At 39.1% G+C, this 25,439-nt stretch overlaps 1 protein-coding gene across 3 annotated transcripts in view; it reads left to right on the top strand.

The window, feature by feature from the left end:
* Nucleotides 1-254: 254 nt before the first annotated feature.
* LOC137130968 (neurocalcin-delta A) overlaps nt 255-25,439 on the top strand; it is a 58,047-nt gene continuing 32,862 nt past the window's right edge. Inside the window, exons 1-3 of one of the 3 annotated variants that reach the window (XM_067511703.1) lie at nt 256-442; nt 1,416-1,517; nt 2,676-2,800. The gene's annotated coding sequence lies outside the window, so the exon portion shown is untranslated. Of the gene's footprint in view, nt 443-1,415; nt 1,518-2,675; nt 2,801-25,439 lie in introns of all 3 variants that reach the window. The other 2 variants (XM_067511704.1, XM_067511707.1) reach the window with 2 other exon arrangements.

Here is a 25,439-nt window from a genome sequence, read left to right as displayed (position 1 = left end):
GCCAAGTCTACGTGAAAAGACGATAACGTTGTAAACACCGTGATGCCTGAGGAGTATAGAGGCAAAGAAGAAGGCAGAAGTCTCACTCTGCTTTTTTCCTGAATGGCATATCAAAACGTAAATGTAACATCTTTCACATATTCCCCCGAGGGTTAAATGCCGAGATCATGCAAAGACGAATCTAAGTGTCACGTCTTATAAAACCTGCTCATAAAACAGCGTTGCGTTGTGAAAGAGCGCATGCGTGATGACAGACAATTTAGCGGACCGGAAGATGAGGTCGTTTTTCTCATGGAGCACATCTCCTCTGAATGTGATCTTAGTATCTCTCCTCACTGACCGTTACTGTCGCGTGCATGTGCTCCTTGTGTGCTGCTCTGCACTTTACCGACTTACCGGCAGATGAGGAAGCCGCGTCTGTGGGCATTTCTGAAACTAAGTGGTAAGTCTGGTGAGCGTTGCTGTTTGCGGAGTTTACGGCTCATATTCCTGTCAGAGGCCGTCACTCGGACGCAGCGTATGGCTGTGTAAAGTTGGGCTGAACTCCGTTTCAATCGGGTAAACGGTCTGATAGACGTTTGTTGAACGTCTCGTTAGCTACTTTAGGTCAACGTCGCGTGCAGCTTTTGCGCATCCCAAACCGTGGTTTCTTTTTCTTTTCTTTTTACCCCGCTGCTGTGCTAAAGCGATAACCGACTTCTTGTGTTCGCCTGTTTGTTTGTTTCACTTCGATTACATCTGGACTATCCAGTTTATCAGCACCAAATGCTGTAAATCTTTCCTCGGCTTCTGCAACAAGCGGACACAGACGAGTCCGGGTCTGCCTGGTTCAGTTTCCTGTGCTGGAGCAGAGGGCTTTGGGTTGATTAGGAGCCTTTTTTTTTTAACATCTTCTACATGATGTCGAAACCACACAGGACCATGGTAATGAAGAGTCTCGTTGTATAAACCAAACACGGTATCCTTGGCTCCAACTTTAAGCACGTAAGCAATAATGGGATGTTGCTGCAGACTGTCAGCAGACTGTAACCCACGTGTAAACAAAGTGGAGTATTCTGTTAGCTTTACAGTATTACGATCTTCAATCACTGCATTGTCAGTCGTAGCCAAAATACAGCCAAGTAAGGCCGATGTAAAAGGGTTTGCTCACTTTGATATTTTGTACATATCCTGGACACATTGAGGAGCGAGACTGAGAAATCAGCCAGGACGTGCAAACTGACAACGTCTCAGTGTTTATGTCAGCGGATCCAGTAGGTAACAATCAACAGAGAGTTGAATAATTAAACCCTGAGAACAATTGGAGCTTGGTCAAACCCCTTTTACAAAGATACACTTGTTTTACAATTTAAAATACGAAAACGTACTTTTTGGTAATATCTCATTAATAGATTTCTTTTATTTTTTAACTGTAGCTGAGGCGGTAAGGCCACAGACCACCGGCTGAGTGGTTCGATTCCCGGTCCCTCCTGTCCTTGGGCGAGACACTTATCCCCAAGTTGCTCCTGGTCGGTCAGGTGAGCACTTAGCGTGGCAGCCATCCGCGTGTGTGAGAATGAGAATCAACATTGTAAAGCACTTTGGATAAAAGCGCTACATAAGTGACCATTTACCAGTGTCTGTCTTTCCTGTATGAGTTGCTCTGTATTAGACGCCATGAGGCACATGTCAGTGATAAATGAGGTAATGACAGTGTAATGAAAAAATTTAGATGTTATACTTTTTATACATTTTTTATTTATTTCGCTTACTAACAGTTTCATAATTAAGTAATATGCTCAATAAAAAACTTGTTAGACCAGTGTAAAAATCTACCTTGATAAATTATTTTTAATTGTATTATAAAGCAAGATCATGGGTAGCAGCAAAAATAAAAAAGAATTTAAATACCAGGCCAGCAAATGGATATATCTTTTTGTTAATTTAAAGAGTGACTTCACTGACATTCATTCAATTTGGGGAGTGCATGTTCTGTGTTTAAAAATTGGTTATTTTTTCGGCCCTTTTCCAGCAATATTATGATTATGTATTCATCCGATCATCCTCCCTGTGTTTAATGTCCATCAACAGTAGCTGAAATGCATTTGTCTTATGTGTCTAGTTGGAAGTAAATGGGAGTATTTATTTAAATACTCCCTGCCTTATTGAGAAATGTAAGACCTTTCCTTTTAAGGGTGCAGATCAATCAGAACAAAGCTGCGGTAGCATCTGTTTATTGGGGTCTGCACGTGGATTTCTCACCTTGTTACCTCCGTTTATTACATGTGCAGGGAGACTGATACGCAAACATGTTGGGCAGCACATCATCAGGCAGTGTGTTATTCCTGACAGCTGAAAAGTCAGCATTAACTGGCCAAACAGGAGGGCACCTTATTTACTAGTAAATAATGTCAAGCCGTGTGTATGATTTCCTTTTTAATGAGTTTATATAAAATATATTACTTTCTCTGAGAAAGTACTGGCACAAACAGAAGTTCAAAAGTTAAGTTGAAATATCAGATTTCAGACTTCTGTTGGATCAGTGGGTCAGTGACCCTAAACCACATTTGTCTGGACATCAGTAAGTGAAATACAGCAATTTAAACAAGTTTGCATACACACATGTATGAATACAGAAACGTACACTACAGTACAGTTAAACTGAAGTTAAACAGTATGTTTACCGCTTGCTTCAGGTGCTGTGGACTTTCAGTTAAGGTCATTCGAGGATAAGGAAGGACACTATAAACCCCAATACCAGAACTGACTAGGCAGTGTAAACCACTCGACTGGGCTGCAGGCATCAAGTCTTCTTCACCAGGTGAGTGACAGAGCAACAGCATTTTATTTAATATTAACAGCTACAAGTCAATAGTTGCTCATATAAATTGGAGCCTATCAACTGATAAAGATGATAAATCGTGGGTTTTGGTATTTTCAATTATCACCAGACTTTCTGTGGTCATAGAAATATTTTAAACTCTGCTTCCTGTGTAATGTGATGTAATGTACTCGCATAGCGCTACCTGCTCAGGAGCAGTATGTCATTGGTATCCCATGCTTTTTATTTTGTTTAGTTTTTGTTTGGGTTTTTTTGCTAGGACAGATGCGGCCAACATTTTTAAGCATTTATAAATGATGTTTTCACATCCTGCTAAGTTTACATTGTTCTCTCCAAATGTTACTGTGTGGGCTTTAGTAGTATTGTAGACTCAACTTCAGTGGTAAATGATGTAGTGGAAACTGTGGTACGGGGAGGTAGAGCGGTTGTCTACCACTCCCGCAGTTGTTGGTTCAAGCCCAGGTTCTTCCGGTCAAACGTTGAAGTGTCCTTGGTCCCGGTGAGTGTTGGCCAGCTGCATAGCAGCTCCCCCTTTGCTGTGTGTCTGTGTGTGAATGGGTGAATGAAAAGTAGTGTAAAGATCTTTGAAAGCGCTACATAAGTGTAGACCATTTACTAATTTCCAGCTCAAAATAAAAGAGACATTTGGATATATGTTCAAAATCAGTGAAGGTGTCCTTTAAGGCATGATTATGCTACAGTAAGTCTGAATTAATTAGAGCAGCAGTGGGTAACTTTTATGTCGGGAGACAACACATTGATATTAGTCGCCCCTGCACTTTACTTCATCACATTTCTTTCTCTCAGCACATGCTTACTGTAGCATGACACACACATTTGTTTGTATAAATGCTTTGGGTAGCAAAGCGGTGAACAGTCAGCAGCGTGAGGTGAATGCATTTCCTGTCGAAGACATGCAACTGATGCACAGGAAAAAGCAGTTTGGTGTGGCAAAAGAGTTGCAGAATTTGTAATTGTGCAATGACAAAATACACATGTAAGGGTGTCTGTAATTACCAATGTAATAACAAAGGCCTAGTTAAACTGCTGGTAATTACAGGCTACTATAAATGGAGGGCAGTGGTGGGTAGGATGAGAGCAGCCAACTGTTCCCATGTTTTAATGCAATAGACGTGTAGGAATTCGGCCAGAGCTGAAAGCGTGTTATCACTTGTAAGTTTAATGTTTGGTTTTCTTTGGCTCTTTCGTCCTGATCAAACACAGACATTGTGGGAAACCATTTTATACATTTGTCCTTCTGTTTTCCCACGACGAATAGATGGAATTGTTATCATTCCTCACTGAAACCAAGGACACAGCAATCGCCCCCCCATTTCAATTAAATGTTTGCCTGCCCCTATTGTGGGATAAATCTTAAATATATTAAGATGGGACGAGTCGAGAGGACTTGGTTGGGGGGGGACATGTTGCACATGCCTGATCTGAACCCTGTATGTTAAAGTCACGCGTGCCACCATCACAGTGCCCTATATTAGGAAAAATTCATTTAAAAAAAAAATAATAATAAGGGAGAAAAACTTGCTGAAATTGTCAAGGCATGTCCTGCATGAAATATCCTTAAAGTATAAAGAGCTGTATTGCAGCATCCCACCCACCTTCTAGCCTACAGAGCTCTGCAGTTGATCCCTTGTGTCTCTTCGATGCTTGACACGAGTGTGGCTTAGTGGCTGAGATCAAACAGGATCATCGGCTGTCAGCCTCATTCTTCCCACAGACATGGTGGTGACAGCTTGAACAAGGGAACATGATGTGCTGCCCACTGCCTTCAGGAGAAGGCCTGGCACACTGCACCTCCTCATGCTATCCATTCAGTTGTGAGTGTAGTGTTTATGATGCTGTGTGGCTCCTTCGTGAAGTGCAGGCATGCATCAAATTTTTATATTATTTAAGCAGAAACACACCTGTTCTTTAAATTTAGATTTAATGGGGCAGTAAACAGTAAAACGAAATTTAAGTTTTACGATACTGTCCGAGAAACCTGTTGTTGACATTGCGGCTACGTTCAGTTTAAGCTTATCTGCTTATCTGTGGTTTTCACTCTTAATCCACAACCTCATTTCCAGAAAGGTTGGGGCAAAAATGTAAATTAGAAGACATTGTGATGGTTGCAATGAAGTCTATGGCTTGTGTCAAAGCTATGTTTTTATTTGTGTTTTTTTAATCAAATATCTCATTCTACGAATTTGATATGTTTTCTTTGTACTATCTACAATGAAAAACAGGGTTCAAATGATTTGCAAATTATTACAATTTCATAATAATCACATTTTACAAAACGTCCCAACTTTTTGCGAGTGTTTCTAGAAGGCTGTAGGGAAAGCATTTACTTTTGAACTTGTAACATCCTGTCACTTTGTTATGTCCCCATTTATCAATGCAATTTAGAGACATATTTTGTTTTTACATTATCTACCTACTCAGGTATTCAAGCTAACTACTTATCAAAAAATTTTCTTCTAATCTATCACTGACAATAACAATTAACAAATTATGAAATACTAGGGTCTGGACATGATCAAATGCTAAACAAAATGAAGCCGTGAAGTAGGTTTAATATAAATAGCAGTAGCTGTGGTCTAAATCCTTTCCATCAACATTGAAGATTGGCATCGCACCTCTTTGCTTAGCCTATCACCTTGTTTGTTTCTTTGTTTAGTGAGATGCCCATGTTACAGCTCATACATACACATACACAATGCAGCTATATTATCAGCCTCCTGATATCCACAACATGATAAAATTCTTATTATGGAAAGAATGATGATATTATATCTTGCATCATGCAGTATGCCACAACCCTACTTGGTGCTCAAAATTGTTTTTTATTTTTATTTATTTTATTTATTTTTTGTCTTCAACAATGGGAATTTGATAGTTTTACTGTTTTAGCTGTTTTTACTCTGTTTTGTTTTTTCTGTTATTAATTTCATGTCTTTTTTTCTACAGTTAGTAACATGCGTTTCTCATTACTGATTCAACACTTCCTCTTCACACATATAGACTAAACTATGGATTATATTTCACTTTTTACATAAATGCCATAAGCTGTTTTCCCATTCAACCCCAAATAACAAAAAATACATGTGTTAAGATTGCATATGTCTACATGCTATTATTAAAACTGCTAAATGTACAGACAAAACCAAACATAACACACTTGGTGTGAATTTTAAAGCTGTTTGCCACATTCTGTCTCATTTATAAATGTTTAAAACTGTCTGTGTTTGATCTACTCACAGTAGTTTACTGTCCAGGATGGTGTCATTTTTTTCTTTTTACTTTACTATCCATTCCCTAACCGAGGAGAGGAATTCATCATGTCATGTTGAAATTTGAAATTTTCTGAGTCCCATAATAGGATGTTCTAGCTGGTATGGAGCAAATGCTGGATGTGTCGACTTATTTGGGAGACTTCACTTGGGATGTCTTTATGCAAAATAAATAAATCCGTCACACACAGTGCAATAAAAAAGTACGTTTTCTTTGCACAGTTCTATATCCTGATGTGTTTTGGTTGTATTAGCAAGCTTTGGCTGAGACATTAGCTACATGCTGGTTTGAAAAATATGTCTTTTGAAAAAGTCAACCAGGACATTTAGAGAAATTTGCAAGTGTACAGTATATTTTTCATATCATGGTACATAATAAGCCGAGCAATAACTATAACGTCTTGTCTGTTTCAAAGTGAGCAACCAATCTGTAGATGATTAAGTGCTGACACCTGGCCTGGTGATTGGTGAGATACCCATCTTTAACCCGTGAGTCATCACAGCTGCACTGCAGGCCTGTCTGATTAGATCATAACAATGGCTGCCTGTGATGATAGACTTTATAGCATGTAGCACTTATTGATTTGCTAAGGACACATGCTCTCCTGCCTAATACGGTGTATTGCATGAGCATTATTGTGGTAATGAATGTCAGGCACTAGGTGTTAGCATTCAACACCACTGTAAGTTTACAATAACGATCACAATCAAGTATGTGCTCATTTAATTGTATGGACAGTGGAATTATGAATAGAAACATGTCTCAACTGTGAATTTTATTCCACAACTTTCAGCTTGTTAAATCTTATTGTCTTCTTACATTGATCATATCTACTTTGAAAAATTGCTCTCCATCAGAGCCACATGTTTTACCGCACCCTTCTGTTGGTATGCCTATAAAACCACATCCCTTTGCTGCCTCTCATTCAAATGTCACCCGTGCAAACCAGCTGGCTCTCATAACTCAACTCTGCGTGAGTGTGTGTGTGTGTGTGTGTGTGTGTGAGAGAGACAGAGAGAGATGCCTAGTATGACTTTTCCTAGGGTCAGAAAGAAAGACAAACTAAGTGCCACTGTCTAGCAATCTGGTAATGGGCTTAAGGGCCTGAGGCTAAAGAGTCATATTTCGTTTTTTCAGACAGTCAGAAAATGATTTGTGCGGAGCCTGTAGTGCAATAATACCGTAGGCCATTCAGCTCCACTCGCTGATTAACACCACAAGATGCACTTTAAAGGTCCACAAAAGGCTTGTTTATAGACGATGACAGATTATTTTGTTACCTCCTATTTTATCCTTCTCCTCTACAGTTAGACTGAGCTCTACAAAACATTTTGGCTTGTTTCAACTTGTTTAGAATTGTATACTGCAACATGACTGATTGGTTTCACTCTCACTGCTTGCATCAATATTGTGTTTGCATGCAGCAGGTAGCTGCTTTGGAGGAAAAACACACCACTGTCCATCATGGTCATAAGCAACTTTAAATTAATGCAGTTGTTATATCTTCTAGTATGTACATACACAAGCAACAGTTTGTTTATCTTTTCCTTAAATGTTATGTTTTAGTGCTGTGTATAAGTTGGGTACATAGTTGTTCGAAACTAGCCGTGTAAACTCTATACCGGGGAGACAAAAAAAAAAAATCACCAAACGTTGTGATATCTTTGGTGGTGGTTGAAAGCAGAGGTCTTGCGTTGCAATTTGAGAAAGGTTTAAGGCACTACAACACTTACTTCATCAAAGATAAGAGACAGAAAGCTTGTAGCCCTGCACTTTCTGCGCTTGCATCAGAGGAAGTAAAATACCTGTGTACATACAAACTAAACAAAGAAGAGATACTCTGAGTCACCATACACTGGTTATAGCTACTTACAATCGATGATATTTCTGATAAGTAGTTACAACAACAGTACAAGTTGTAATGGCGCAGCCTCTTCTCATTTCACTGATTCACTAAGCTCAGCAGCCCATCAGAGTGCTGGTTTAAGCTGATTCAACATGTGAAATTGCCCTAAAAGCTGCCAGGACACACTGCAAAGTTCAGGCCGCGGAGACTCCCTGACAGCCTGCACTGGAGTTTCCCTGCCCCTAGATCCGTGTTGCACAGTGGGGCTTTTAATAAACGTGTAAGTCTGCAGTCTGTGTGTGCCCTTAGTCCCTCCCTCTAAAGATACACGGATTCAGTGCTCAGTAGGGCTGTTAGGATTGTCTTTTAAAGGTATTAATATATTATCGACTGAAGAATGGGATGAGACAGTACCATTCTATATCGATGCATTACATAGCCCTGTCTCATCCGTCCAGAGCAAGCAGTCGGATAAAATGGGGAGTGAAAATAAAGTTTCTTTTTCTTATGTACTTACTTTAAGAGACCATTAACATGATGGAGAGGAGGTTGTGTAGCTTACGTCATGTCTGTTGGCAGCCATTGGAAGTAGATCAATATTACAGCTGAACGAAGTGGGAAGATTAAATTATGATGACGTCTTGTTTGTGCATTTCAATAAACTGTGCTATTTATTGCATTTATTGCAGGGTTTTCAAGTTTCTTGTCATCTCTATTATTAAAACGAGCTACAAATGATGATGATCATGATGAAAAATGCCCTTTCTGTCCTGTAGACAAATATACTTGGTGTATAGAAGGCTGGAAATGACAACCGACAGCAAGGCACAAACTGTCATCTTTCAGGCTACTAACCTCTCTCTTACACTGACAGTTATGTTATCCAGAATGCATACAACAAACTATAGAACAAACCCAAATGTTTTTTTGTTTTTTTTGGCAGATAACTGTCAATATCATCCAAGTGCTTAGAGTCTAAATGAAACCTCTATTCCTGTGGGCAACATATCGTGGTACATACATTTTTGAACTGTCCTCATGGGCTGTGGCATTTCACAGTGACCTCTTCTATTCTGAATGTCAGTCTGCTGGTTCCTATGCGGCTTCTAACTTATCAACCGTGCCGCACAGTGTGGGTTTATCATTAAAAGATGAATGTTTATTTAGAAATTGACTGCAACACTTTCCGAAGTTTGATTGTCATCCATGTACACACTGGGCAGCCCTGCAGCAAAGATTGTCAGAATTGGTGGCATCAGTATCTGCAGGATTGTGTTGCGTATGCCCTGAATTTGCACAGATCTTTCACTCTATGTGGTATTGTGTTTGGAATGCCTGTCACTGTCACCGATAGGTGTGAAAACCATGGCATACGAATGATTTTACAACTTTTTTTAGGGGCCTAGAATGCAAATATAAAATCGGAGCTCATCATAATCCAAATTCCAGAAAGCGTAATTCCCATAGATTTGCAGTCTGCTTAAAAACATTTTTAGATAAAGATTACAAAGATTAGTTCTTATCAATATGTCCCTTTCACTAAATCCTTTGAGAGCCTTTTCACAAGTCCTCTGTGGGGAAACAGAACTAATAAAATCTGCACCATACAATGTACTACACAAAACTAAAACTGATACTTAAGCTATATTAAGATTCTTTAATCCTCTATTAAAATGTTAGGTCTTAGCATTTCTGTTTTTACTATCCTGTCTTATACAGTTATTTTAAATAAAATTATATTTACACTGGGATGCACTGTATTATGACACCGGTCAATCATAGCCAGCATTTAATTTTTCTCATGCGGAGCCTTGTACACTAATGTAATGTAATGTCAATATTGCTCACCCACCACAACATTAAAGCCAACAGGTGGTATTAATGTTGTGGTGGACGAGCAATATTGACATGACTTCTACAAACCTTTTTTAATTAATGCAGGCGAAAACACAAGTATATGCCCACTTGTCCACACACAAATGTGCACACACACAAGTTCGGCCCACATTCCCTTTATGTAATGTTCCAGTGTGCCATGTTGCGTGCAATAGAGGAAAGGTAGGATGAAAGCTTCTTGGAGCGACAGTTATATGAGAGAGGAACAGCAATGAGTGGGCAGGAAACCGTGACAGCCGGTCTGCTGCAAGTAAGGGAGTGCGAGAGAAAAAGTGAATATGAGGAGGGGGGGTTACATGTGGGAGTATACCACGGTGAATATGGTATGGCTCAATAAAACTCACTGCAGCCGCAGCCCAGTTTTATTGAGCAGATGATCGAATGAGCAAGCAAGAGTGTCTTGCCCAGACACCCACACTGCCTGGGCCCGTATCCTAGGAGATCAGCAACACATTATTTTCTTTTTCTGGCTAATAACCTGTGCGTTATGTTATTTTTAATATCTTGTACTAAGTCATTACATATCGTTCCATTTCTATTTGCGTTATAAAAATGTTTTATAACATTCTTGGGTGACAAGAAGACCCATGCTGTGGCTTTGGTGCAAATTGTCATAAATTCTCGATTATTTAAATGTACCCCACTTGCCTTGGTGTGAGTGTGTTACACGTTTGAGTAGGTACACTACTTCAAGGATAGCTAAATACCATGTTTGGTATTTTTGGTTTTAGAGCTGTGCAATATGACCAAAAAGTCATATCTTGAAATACTTAGTTTTATAGTCAGATAAAAATATGTACCACAATCAAGCTTTTTTTCCTTGTATTTAGTAAAATCACCACATGGGAAGGCAGGTTTTACAATTTTAATAATACTATAGTTGTCAAAAAGTACCTATGCATGTGCAAACGTTCAAGTAACCATGTCACAAATTGCACAGCTGGAAAGCTCCGCAGTTTGAATACTGGCAGTTTCAGGCTTCTCTGTGGAGCGTTTGCATGTTCTCCCCGTGTTTGGGTGGGTTCCCGAACTCGGCATTTTACAGTAGGTAAATTGGTGACTTTTAATTGCCTTCAGGTGTAAATGTGAGTGTGACTAGTTTTCTGTCTGTGTGTGTCTCTCTGTTTTGGCCCTGAGACTCTACCCAGTGAAGGCTGGAATAGAATCCAGCCCTTCTGCAAACCTAAACAGTATAAGTGGTTACAGAAGATGGATGGATGGACAAATTTTATTCTTTCATATTTGGCAACACCAGTAGCCAAAACTAATTAGATTTTGATGGTGAAAAGGTCAGTGTGTCCCTTTCTCGTTCTTGAATTTCATTAGATCTGGCACTGACGTCCACTTAGACTCATGTCTAAACTGATTAGATAGTCATGCATGTGAACTGCAACTAATCTGGTTGGTGGAGTCATACACTCGTGAGGCAATACTTCGTGATCTTTTTGCCACAAAATCAGAGCACAGACTGGATTTTAAAGAACAGAATAGGTGCACACAAAGTACAAAAGCATAAAACTGTAAAATTGTGGAGTCAACAGTTGGCCAACTATCCAGGGTATAAAACATAGTAAATATTGTTGCACAACTTTGAGACATTATTGAAACCATAGTGTTTATAGGATCAAGCTAGATTTGTTAAACAGATCTAACAATTAATAAAAGTCTGAGCACCAACAAAATCAGTCCTTCCAACATTTACTGTCACAGATAATGCTTTTATTGTGACAGCAGGGTCAACCAGGTGTCAATTATGTTGAAGGTATGTTCAAAATGGACCCATACGTTAGCTTCAAAACTAGAGTGGAACTCGTCGTTGTCAGATCCCGAGCTCTTGGGATGCATCAAGTGAGCACAAAACTCTTCTAGGGTTAAAAAGTGGAGCATTGCTTTTATTTTTGTGTGGCCATTTAGACACACGCAGACACGTGTGGCATCTCATTATACAGCCCAACACTAACTAGTCATCTAGCTGGCTACTGCAGCAAACTTTCAGGGGCTTATAAAACCATGTTCTTTAAATTTGAAAAAATATTATCAGGGACAACCTACATTAGGTAGCAGTTGTAAATATGTTACAATTATCCAATGGCTAATTTCTTTTTTTAGATAATTTTATTTTTTTTGTCCTTTCGGCTTATCCCGCGAGTTCAGGGTCGCCACACTGGCTCATTGTCCGCATGTTGATTTGGCACAGTTTTTACGCCAGATGCCCTTCCTGACGCAACCCTCCCCAATTTCTACCGGGCTTGGACCGGCACTGCAACGCTGGGGATGGGAATGGGTTGTTAGGGGTTTAATGTCACTTCGACATATAGCTGGGGCCGGGGATCAAACCACTGACCCTGTGGTCTGTGGACAACTGCCTTTACCAACTGAGCTACGGTTGCCCCTGAGCGGGAAAATAGCATATATAGCATAATTAACATTTAAATGTGAAGAGGAAATACTGAGGAAGACCAGTAGCTGGCCATTGCTAAATCATAATTGAGCTCCTGAATTAGATAATTTCCTTAAGCTGTCAGTGTCCGTGGTGTTTAGTCATTTATGAGGATGTTTTATCCCCATGATAAAAGCCCAGGAACTTGCAGCTAATAAAATGTTAATCGCTTGAATTACACACTGCTGATTATTTGACACTGCTACTACTGTATAATGTTTTGCATAGATGCACACACTGAGATGCAACCTGGGGGTTCGGAAGCTAAATACTGCAGTTTTATATCCAATTCTAGCTGCTTTTTTGTACTTACCTTATGCATGGAACATGTTGCCATGGCATCAGTGAAAAGGCTGTAGTCTCCCTCTTGTCACATTTTGTTCAGAGACAACCTGAGCTTTGCAAACTCTCTGCTTTTCTCTCCCAGAACATTGATTGCTTTCAGGTTTCACTCTTGCATCTCCACAGGGGAGTTTAGCCCTTTTCCTGTATTTTAGAAAGTTAAAAATGACATCCTCTTTACAAAAAAGACAAAATTAGAAAGGAAATGCCCATGTGATTGCAATGGTAAAAGATAATTGGTGGTTTAATTGCAGTCAGGGTCTTCTCATATTTTTCTTACTGTATTACATTTATTACATCTGCCAGTATGGACAATGTCACAACTTTCAGCACTGTCTGTGGTCGTAACCTGATTAAAGTCACACCATATTAATCTTCTTTATTTGCCTCTAACTTGTTAAATTGCTTTGAGGTGATGTAATGGCATTGAATTTTTTTATTTTTTTTTTTAAACTAAAAGCCCAGCCTTCGTCATAGATTTTTAGAAAACTTGTTCTATACTTAGTCTTGGGGTTTTTTTTCGTTGTAAATTAACATCAACGTTATTTCGTAATTTTGTTGAGCTGGAAGTTGCATTCCATATACGGTCGTCAGTCAGACCAACCTCTAGGTCATTAGTTTTCGTGTAGTTTTACCAATGGTGTGTAAAATCGTGTGTGTGTGTGTGAGAGAGGGAGGGAGTGGGAGAGAGACAGTTAGCAAGTGAGAATGGGAGCCTGAATGTGTATAAACACCACTGGTTCTGCTCTCACTCATGGGGTTGTTAAAATTTCCTTGAGTTGAAACAGCTGAAGAGACAAAAGATGCACTTGCTCCAATACTAGCTAAGCCTATTTTAAGATATTTATGGAGAAGTTCCCTAACATGATTTCCACTATAAGGTGTCGTCGTGACATGACAAGATGTGTGTATTTATGTTTTGAAGTGCAAAACCTTCCCACAGTGTAACTAAGCTGGGAAAAGTACAGCAACACCTTATGTTTAGTTATAGTTGGAGTTGTTATAGTCCAATTCACACGGCTGTTCCCAAAGAATAGAGCAGTACTGCTATTTAAATATTCAAAAATGAACCTTTAAACCTATGTGATAAGAAAATATTTAACACCCCCCATTTTTAGACATAACATTGAGTTTGTCTATGGCAATATTACTTTAGCAATATTACTTTAGTATTATTCCTTCTAGTGGGAAAAATCTGTTCAGAACGTGATTTTGAACAAGGGAAAGGTAGTTGTAAGATAAAAAAAAGTAAGTAAGTTAAAAAATAAGCGTTTTCCCTTTTTTGATGAGGATAAAATAGTTTCCACCACCCCCTCATCTTGGTACATAAAATATTGAGCTACTACCAGCATCCATGGATTATCCACCACATCCTGTTAAGGGCTGGAGAGTTACTGGATTGTATCTCAGCTGTCACTGGTTTAAAGGCCAAAGGACATGTTCTCACTATGTCTCAGGGCTGACAGACACATACACATAGCGACATGCTGACAATAGCACCTACAGGCAATTTAAAATGAAGCGAGAGTTTAACAACTCCGCACAGAACAGCCCCCTGCCAATAATGTGACAGATGAATGTACAGACATGATGGAATAATCATCCTAATGATTGTAAGCAACATCTGTATGACTGCAAACTGCTTCTGATACAACAGAATAACAGTGACATTAAAATTAAAACAACTTTGTCCACCACCATAAAATCTCATTCAAAAGTTGATGAAAATCCTAAGTTAATCCATTTGAACTGGTGCATTACTGTCAATAGGAAGCATTCAGTAAATTTCTCTCTTTGTTATCTGATGTTACTCGTACTTTAAAGAAACAGCTTTATCTAACTTAATCTACAGTCTAAAGAATTTAGACAGAACAACAGCTGGAATTAACTATCAAGTGGGATATTTTTTTGGTTGATATGTAAGTTAGTGTTAATGTTAACAGCTAACCTTCAAAATTTACCTTTTAGATGTTCACACTATAAATATAACTAGTAATATTATCAAATATTTCAGTTTAACCTCACAAATTAAAGCCAGGAAACTATAATTTATTATAAATCTAAGTATATATAAATCTAACCAGTTTCTGAAATGTTCACTGTTCTGATGAGCAGAAGGACACTGAGAGTCAATGTTAACAAATAGCCAGTAACCTCACTGTAGACAAGAACAACACATGTCTACCTATAACCATGATCCCTGTACACAAATGTGTACAGTTGATGAAGATATTAATATTAATATATTATGTACACACACACACACAAGATCAATAGAGGCTGGGGTCTACAATACCAGACAGGACTCCAGGTGCAGGCTTTGCAAAGATGCCCCTGAGACGATCCAGCAAATAACAGCGAGGTGCAAGATGTTAGCAGGCAGGGCATACATGGAAAGCCATAACCAAGTGGCTGGCGTAGTGTACTGAAACATCTGTGCCGAGTACGGGCTGGAAGTCCCAAAATCAAAATGGGAGACACCTCCAAAGGTGTGGTGGAGAATGACAGAGCTAAGATCCTGTGGGGACTTCCTGATACAGACTGACAAATGGTTAATGGCCAACCAACCCGATATGGTAGTTGTGGACTGACAGAAGATAAAGGCTGTGGTGGTAGATGTCAAAATCCCAAGTGATAGCAACATCAGGACGAAGGAACACGAGAAATACCAAGGGTTGAATAAGGAGTTAGAAAGGATGTGGAAGTTGAAGGCACAAGTGGTGCCCGTAGTTATAGGAAGTTATGTAAATACATTACTGCGATTATAGCCATGACATTGCACACTTTTCCAACAATGATTAATCATAAACATATTTATTAAGCTGTTTAGAATTATCTATTATCTCTTTTCACAAAGACAGAGAGCAGTACATGGCACTCTAAAGACAACAGCTGACCGTTTGCTGGGGGTGTTACAGCGCTAACATGTTTTGTGGAAACTGCAAACTTTAAGAATTGATAAGGTAACTTTTAACTTGTTTGTGTGCCTTTTGATGTTTGTCCATTCAAGTCAGTCTTGTTAAAGAGATTTTAAATTTCAAGGTTCTTCTGTTGAAACAAAGGTCGAATTTTAATTTCTATTTTTTTTTTTTTTAAGTTTTCATTTTTAGTTATCCTTCCTCTAAGGAAACAAGTCAGCTCAAACATGACAGCAGAATCCCCTCACTATAGTGGTGCAGTATTCAGACCTGTACGCTACACATGCACTCACCCACTTGCTGAGATGACTGTAAAGCATGACTCATCTGACCATATCATTTTTTCATAACTGCGTGAACCAGGTCCTGTAGTTTTTTCACTACTAAACTAAAATGTGCATTAATCTTTATTGAGGGGTTTATACACTTCACCCAGACTATAGTATCCGTCTCTATGAAATTATTCCCGACACAGTCCAATTATGCCCTGCATTGACATTCTTAGCTGAGGAAGAGTTGCTCTTCTGTTTTTCTTTACACATCGTGCTAACACACCAGCATCAGCCATCAGATGCTGACCACATTTTTCAACCACATTCACTGCTGTCTTTGCCATACACATATTTTGCTAGATATAGATGTTACTTTAGGCTCTGGTGATAATTAAACAAGAGTTAGTTGAGTTGTGTTTCACAGTAAAGCCTTGTTCATCTGTACCCCTGGTACAGGGATATCCTGATACCACTTTTTCCTCTAACTGAATAAAATACAAGTAATTACCTTTGAGTACTTGCCGATACCGAGTAGCAATACGAATAATACACTGTTGTGCTTCTGGTATGACTTGTTGGACAGTAAAATTTGCATCAGTCCACTGCACAGTTAAACTGATGAGACACTGGTAGACAGTATTCAAATGGTAGTCGGAGCACACCTGGACAAGACTTTAGAAGACTGGACAGTTTAAATTTACACACTGTTTCCACTAGCTGACACATTTTTCTAGTCTCTGATACTGGAACGAGCACACACAAGTCAGAAAAGTACTTCTCATAGGTGTTGAGTCTGAATTTGTTCGTGTTTCCCACTGGTTGTTAAGCTGCTGAATGAATTTTAAGCTGTATCAGTGCGAAGGACATACTCAGCCTCCTTTTATCTCTGGCTGAAGGTGGCGTATTTTGGCCAGTCTAAACAGTGCGATGTTTGGTGTTCAAGCCGCATTGTGCATGAGCACTGTTGTTTTTGGTCAGTGTTGTTTCCCATGACTGAGATGAGCAGGAAGAAGCCCAGTTCGATTTCCACACAGTTCCCAGGCTCCCAGGTCCCTCTAAACACAGGCCATTAGACACAGTCACACATGCACGCACTTGCTGATAATTTAGGGATGTGTGTGTTTGTGTGTGTGTGTGTGTGTGTTACTAACATTAAAGACATAAGATTAAATTGCCTGAACATCCTTGGATCTTTAACAAACATAAGCTAACTTTAACTTGTCAACCACACACACACCAAACAAAAACATTAGCCTGCAGGGTTCCCAGACTAAGGAACAGCTGTAGCTTGTCCAGTGAAGAGGCCCAATGGTTTTAACATGGGCTGAGTGCAACTGTGCCTCACAAACTTCCTGTCAGTGAAACCTCTGAACTTCCGAAAGAGGACAGCCCCTTATCTAGGAGCTTTATTCAGATTAACATTCACTTTGCAGTTTGCAGTTTTATCATAAAGTAACAGGATTTTGTATTTATTATGAAACACATTTAAATTTAGATTACCACTTATCAGCCACTACATTAATACCATCAGCTGGTTTTAATATAGTGGTGGACAAGGGACAACGGAGCTCTGACCAGCAGTCCCTTAGGCAGGAAGCACTTATGTACTGTGTCTTCTGAAATAGAGTGAACAGCATCATATTTCTCTACAGTCTAATTTCGTGGTTCCTGACAACAGAACTGTGCCACGAGAACCCCACCACACCCACAATACACTGCAGACTTTTCCCAAATGTTCCATAAGTCTTCTGCATATTAATACCAACCCCCTTATGACCACATATTTTATATTAACACCACCTGGTTGTTTAAATGTTGTGGCTGATTGTTGTACAAATTCCCAGGATTCAAACACGGTGGCCGCGAATCATTAAGAAGTTTTAAATTCACGTACACATAAACAATTCACATAAACGTAGCCTTTTTAGTTGAGCTAGCAGGCCATAAACGTGGCAGAAAGTACTGCTATGGAGCACAGAGTGAAGCAGAAGCCTCTTTCACATGTGAACCCCAGGCAGTGTCCAGAGACATTGCTTTTAGACATTACCCAGAATTGTGTTTTACACATGAAGCACGCAGTAAGGAATTGTCACAAGTCAGAAGCGTCTCATTGCAGAAAATTGGGAAACAGTGTTTTGTTTTTAACACATCAAAGCCGTGCATAAAAAAAAACGTAGAAGGACAAGCAAGCTTCCATTGTGAACACATGATCCGTACAACAGCAGAGCTGCAGATTTAAAAAAAAAATGGCTAAACACATGAACTCATGTCAACTCATGTTTACTTTGAAGGAGAATATTTTCATTTTTTGCATTTGCATTGCAAATTTGGTCCTAAATTTCATTAGAGTTGGCATTAAAAAGGCCTCAATGTCTTAAATTTACCTTGTTTATACGTGAAGACACCCAGTTAATTCGACCATTGTGTCTATTTGTCTTTACTGGATTTAAAAATGCTCAAATAATTATAAACCAAGATGATATCCATAAACTTTTGATTGCATTTTTCAAATAAATGCTCCTAAAGACTTTAAGTGGCCTTAAGTCACCCTTTTCGTTTTAATGTAACAAGTAACAGTATTTGTCCAAAGTTGAGAAAAACTGTGACTCATAGGATCTGCCCGACAAGTTCAGAGCAATGGTTACACCGCTGTGAGCTTATACCTTGAAGCTTTCTCTTTGATTACTGATAGGTTAGCTGCATGTCCCCAATCCTGTCATTTTCTTTAAGATTATTAATAATGTGCATGTGTATGTGTACACTGTATTTATATGTATGCATTACGTGGGATTTGTATGTGTGTATCAGTAACAGTGAGCAGAAATTCAGAGCGTGACTCAGAGCTGGTAGTGATATCTTTTTCTGGCTGTTTTCTGATGAGAGTGAGAAACTGAGACAGTGGGCTCTGGTTATTCTTCTGAGCATCCGCCCTGGTGTCTGCCATCAAGAACAATAGATGGAACAGACTGGTCAACAGTCTTCTGTTTATAGCATCTGAATCACAGAGGATGCAGTGGATTGTAACGATGTTGAGTAACTCAAGGCACTTTGCAGATTGTATAACATTCCCTTGTTTCACCCGCAATTTCCTGTTTCTTCACAGCCCACCTCCCCAGATATAAATGGTATTTAATAGGTACATTTTCTCAATAATGTTCTTCTCACCCCCTCTGGATTATGGAGCAAGGTAGACACATTAAAGGTCGAGTCAAACACACTAATATAATTATGATGACTACCAGGAGAGATCAGAGAGTCGTGTTGTTGTTTTTTATTTATTTTTTTCATTAATTAAAAAACATTTTAATGACTGAAATGTGGACTATTGAACAAAAGGGATGAGCAGTGTTGATGGGTGTGTCTAATAAGGCTTAGCAGGTCATCTCCTAGTGACAGATATGACGGTTTGATCCCCGGTCTTCTTGTTCACATGAGGAAGTGTCCTTCCTCAGTCAGCCACCATTAGTGTGTTAGTGTGTGTGAGTGAATGGCTGAGCGAGAAGTAAATTGTGAAGCGCTCTGACTGTGAAGAAATGTTTCAGGCTCCTTAAAGCTGGTCTTAACCAGACATCTTTAAAAAGCCAACCCGCTTTAGCTCTGCAGGAGGGTTGACATTTTAGCCGGACTTTGGAATGCATTTTTGCTCAAAACGAGGGCTGTGTATTTTGGCTTCTTGCAGTCTAATTGTGTTCTGGGTGGAATTTGACGCAGCATGTGTAACAAAATGACGAAAATGCGGTGACAGAAACATATCTTCACATACTTCAATTCTATATTAGGATCTAGGGTTGCAGGATATTGGAAAAACCTACAGTGCAATAGTTTTCCTTTCTGCAATATATATTGTGATATGAAACATTCAGGATTTTTCCCTAGATAATCTGAATAGCTCCAGTTGGAAAGAATTTATTGTTTAAGAATGATTGGGGTGATGGTCCTATGCTTTGCACAGTCCAATGCCTCACTAAGGAAATAGTATGAGGGACCACTGGGGGCTGACACAAATCAAGTAGACAGAATATTTGCCAATTACATTCACTATTGTGTTAATAACACAAAAAAGAACATTTACTGTCTTCAGTGGCGAGTGCATACATACCACTGAAGAAATGTGGCTGTATAGTACACAGCCCTCTTGTTTTAGATGCCAGATGTGGTGCGTTTGCAGTCATTCAATGGATTTGGTAAAGTTGATAGATTGTTTTACTCTGAAACTGCTAGACTAAACACCACTTCCACAACAAACTAAAGGTTTGCCAGCGCTTGACTTGTAGAGCGGCTCAGCAAGCCAACTGTTTTTTTATGGCAGTGTAAGTAAGGCTGATTATTTGGTCATATTTTAAGAAAGCCAGAAAACTACCAGTGGAACGAACACTGTCGGGAATCATTTGACTTGCTGAACTGAGGCAGGCAGCCCAGAGTTACTGAATGGCAGAAATACTCCATGTTTTCAATAACAAACATTTCTAATGACGTTACCTTTACATGTCTGAGCATTATCCTTTGACTTTGATCCTATGACTGTTCCAATCTAAACACATAACACAAACAAAGAGAAATAGTGGCTGCTAATATATACAGATTAAATACAGGAATCATATTAGCCTTTTTATTAACAGTTTTGCTATTTTAAGACCTGTGTCATAATTGTCAATTTGACAAATTTGAAATGAATTGATTTTCTGCGACGGTTCAGACACAGATCAGTTTGTATTGTTCTCTTCCTGCAGTAAACAAAAGTACAGTTTAGTAGTACAGTAGTACAGTTTCATAATGGCGTTTTTGGGGTTTTTTTTCACCTACATCATTTACTTTTTTACCTAATCTCATCAGCCAGAACACAGCTCAGCTAATTACCTCCCAAAAACTTCATACAGAATCTTGCCATTATCATTTTTATGACCAAAAACTTTTTTCAAACTGCCCAGAGACTACAATTACCAAGAGTTAAGTGTTTCCAAAGTGGGTTGTGGGAAATCATTTTAACTCTGTTAAGGTTTTGATCTAAAGCTAAATGGGAACTAGAATAGTCACGCTTAATTGACCTTGTACTAAATTTAGGCAGTGCAAATACAATAGTGCAGGCTAAAATGAATATTGTATAATTCCCATCACACTAATTGTTTTAATATTGCCTCTATTGTTAATTCACTGCACCTCTTCAGAATTTGCTGTTATTTCAGTGCTAAGGTGCTAATAAGTATTTTAATAAGTATTATTATCATTATTCAAAGCAAATTCAATTACTTTTATTCCTATAATGGTTGTTGCTCATATATTTTTCCTTGAATTATTGTAATTATCATAATCTGTTTTATTACTCAACAACAACATGGGATCTATCATTTGTTTTTGTAAATGGTATGGTACATTGGATTTGCCTGTTAAGTGAGGTGTGCATCACCTCGCCCACCTCATGTACTGCACACAATTTGTTTGTAAAGAGTCTTGTCAACTCATTTCAGTGACTTATTACTTGTGAAGCTGCTCTACATAAGGCACTCTGACAGCTGCAGCTTTAGGATGGAGGAGAATTTGCTGGCCAAGCTTCCATTGATTTGTCTGCGTTGTAATTGGCAGTTACATGGAAAGGTAACACTTGTGACTGTGCAACACCACATTCTCGACTTCACTGTAGTCACCACATGCTGTTTCTGTCTAGTGTTGACAGTAACATTTCAGTTTCCAAACATTTCCTCATAAAAAGTGGAGCAATGGCACATTAAGGGCCTACAAATGCACTTGTTGATCTACTCACTAAAAAATACCACCATAAACTCTGACCTGGTAAGAAAAGGCTTTAGCTGTAAGCTTTGAGTGTGGTTTTTCAAGGCAGGTTTCATTTTGGTGGTGGGTGGTTGAGAGAAAACGTAAAACTCTCCTGTCTGAACTGTGAGCAGTGGTGGTCCTGCTTTATGAAGAGTGTGTAACACAGTTTAGTGATAAAATAAAAAGGCTTTACATGCCAGGGTGACTATAGATCAGCTCACTGTCGGTTAAAGTTTATTGCAATCCACAATTGCATTTGTCAGAGCACACAGTGCATCAAAGCTGGCTGCATATGTTGAAGTATGTATGTATGTATATGTATGTATATTATAATAGTAAATCTATCGTTAAATCTTGATGTTACAGTTGTAACTGCAATAGCACCATTCTAAATTAGTTGCCACTGTGGTTTGTACTGTGTCTGCTGCAAACCCTAATTCACTTTCTGATAAACTGTCCATAGTGCCCGTGAACTTAAGTGCATTTTACTTTTAGTTTTCAAAGCATGGAAAACCAAATTTTAAGAAAACACACAAATTAGGCAGATATTCAAACCTTGTTAACAGATTTGAGCCTTCTGATTATCCAGTTTGTAATCTGCTGCTTTTTAAATCCAGGTGCTGAGATAAACATGACAGCTGTCAGAGTGCCAGCTATTAGGTTCAAGGCCTCACTGGCCCAAAACAATTTACTCTTACAAAAAAACCTTTGACCAAAATGATTTTGTTTTGGCTTTGTTAATTATTCAATTGATTTGTGAGAGTGTGTTCTTTCACTTTTTTTTAACCTTGAGCTGATTTTAGTAACATGCTGCAGACAATAATGGAGTAATTTAGAAGAGAGTTTCTAACATTGACAGTGTGGGGACTGTTTCCTTTTCCAGAGGAACAACATCTGAAGGGTTTGCCTTGGAAAGAGAGGTTGTTTTCTCTTCCACCCATACTGTTGCTTCCTGAGCCTTGAGGAGGAAGGAATTCCCTCTAGTGCCTGTTACACACCCTACATCCTAACACACACACTAGCAAACACAGAAGGTGGTCACAGACTTGTACAGAACTGCTGCTCAGAGTCTAAAAGCAGTGAAAATTCAGTTTCAAGAAATCATATACAGTAAGGACTGTAGCTCTGCAGCACTAAATCTGAAAGAGAAAATGTGGAAAATCTACAGTGATTCCTACTTTCTACTGGAATGTGTATCGGTTTGCAGGAGGGGTGAAAATGTTATGCAATGCAGTGTGAGTTTTTCCTGTATTTGAGCCTGTTCCACACTATCAATACAAAAGTATCACTACAAGACTATTGTACTATATTATGAAAGATTATGAATTCACCTTAAGGCAGGGGTCTCAAACTCAAATTACCTGGGGGCCGCAGGAGGCAGAGTCCGGGTGAGGCTGGGTATTCCACAAAAAAAGCTTTGTCTAATCTAATCTGAACTTGGCTTTAAGGTCAGAGTGGAACTGCAGGTCGATGAGCTCCATTTGAAGCACAGGACGGGCATCTTACACATTAAAGAAGAAGGGGTCATGTCTTTCATAATGGCATGAACATCATAACATTTGTAGATGGTAGAAAGTACCAGGATAGCCAGCGCAAAAAAAAGGCGACTGCTACCAGGCTGTTCATTATCAGCTGGGACAGTGGGACACCATTATTTACTTATTCTAAAAAACAATGGGATGCAGCCAGGGAGGCGTTATTTACTGATTTTTATTTTCTATAATAACCCCATGGATTCAGCGGTACGTCCTACCCAACACCAATGTTCCGTTGACTATATAACCGAGGCAGGTAAGCCCCTGATGAGGCTCCAGCCTGACTCCGAAGTGGGACGGCTGGCAAGAGCTGGCTGAATTGGCCCCATCGGAGGTCCGCTCCCCTCGGTGACATTATCAAGCGGAAAATCGATGTTGGACGTTCGTCCAGTTCGAAGTCATACATTCTCATTTCAAATAAAGTAAGAAGTAGTTATTCTATCATGGCTATGTGATGTTACACAGGCGCCTCCATAGCCGTGCGACGTTTCTCTGCTTGCATCAGGCCCGGCCGATGGCCCGCCCCCGGGAGCCATATACTCCACTGTGATTGGTAGGTTCGTTCAGCTCCAGCTTGCACAATTCATATTAACCTCGCGGGCCACACTAACATTAAACTTTCATATCGTCCTGTGGGCCACAAAATATTGTGCGGGCCGCAATTTGGCCCCCGGGCTGCGAGGTTGAGACCCCTGCCTTAAGGTGTCAAAAGTCAGTTCACTAACCCCCAGACACAGACTTAAATCTAAATTATTTATCCCTCTTCCAATTTACCCACCTGACAGGCTCTTATTTCAGTTTCTTACATCATCTGAGCTCTTTTTGCTTTGCTGATGCCGTGCTCTCTTGTCTCATGTTTTACTCCTCAGAACGATCATTACATTTATATTTATCCTAGCTGCAGGCTTTTAAAATGTTTTTTTTACACAACGTCAATTCTGTCTGCCCGCTGTCGTATTTAATTGTGTGTCTGTCTATAGCCTCTCACTTAGTCATACTGTCAACAGACCAATGCACAGTAGTCCAGTAGGGGGGTGGTTTTCCCTTGGCTGACTTCAGCCCCACCCACCCCACCACCCCATCCTGCTATGGGCCCCCTGCTCTGTTCCATTCATCAGGCAACTGGATGCTATTCAGATTAATGTAGTCAGAGCAAAGCTGTTCATACTCACAGCATGGTGGAGGATGGGACGGAGGGTCTTTGATTTGGCCTAAAGTTATCTTCCCACACTGCAAAGCCTCAGGCTGTGTTTCATGCAGAGTCCCCGTCCTAGATAAACTTGAAACAATGCACGACCTGTTAGAAGTGGATAGACCTATGTGTAAAAGTGTTAATACCCAGGACAGCAGCTTTTCTGCTTGTAAATACACACATGCACGTGCTGCACCTAACTGCTAATGCAGTTAATAAGTAATTAGTACAATTTAGATTACCTGGCAAATATTTACCCAAATAATAAAAAAATTATCAGGAATGAAAAATAATCAACCCAGATTCCAAGACCCCATTGTGACATCTTTGAAAGTCTTGCTTTGTCTGCCACTATAAAATCATTAAATAAATTTTACTGCTATACAAAGCATATTGTTATATAAACAAATCCTTTCAGACCTGTTAACATGTTGTGGGTTGTTCACTAACATTAAAGTTGCAAAAAGAAACTACACCTTGTGGTTATCACTATTACATATATTCAGAGGTATATTAAATATAGTACTATATATATATATATATATATATATATATATATATATATATATATATATATATATATATATATATATATATATATATATATGCTTATTTATTTATGGTGTGTTTTTTATTTGCAGTAACTGGCATAGTAGTTGTAGTCGAAATAGAAAAATCTAAATTTGAATTTAACAATCACTGTTAAAGTCATTGTTAAACATTTTTTTAAACATGCTACTACCAATTAGCTTAGCTTTAGCAGCAAGGTATCCAAATCTGCTTTGCAATATGCAAAGCAAAATACCTTTATTTATTCTATTCATAGAACAACCAAAATGTAATGGTTGTGCATTTGTGCATGGTTGAGGGGTGGGCTGTCATGTAACACTTTATTTACTACAGTAAATTGTGCTGTTGGGAGGTTTTCTTTCATTGCACAGTGCCAGCCTGTGTGGAACTATCAAACTCCTCCAGCCTCAGATGCACTTGAGAAGTTTTCTGTTATTATGTAACTGGCATCTTTCTGCCAAACAAAACCGCCTTAACAAAGAGTTAAGGCTTCATCACGCTTCCTGCGGAGGACTGTGCACAAGTTCCACTGTGGATGTGTGTACAC

This window comes from Channa argus, chromosome 7 (genome assembly GCF_033026475.1).
Source record: "Channa argus isolate prfri chromosome 7, Channa argus male v1.0, whole genome shotgun sequence".
Taxonomy (NCBI): Eukaryota; Metazoa; Chordata; class Actinopteri; order Anabantiformes; family Channidae; genus Channa; species Channa argus.
The sequence above is the reverse complement of the archived record's forward strand: the minus strand, read 5'-3'. Positions and strand labels throughout refer to the sequence as shown.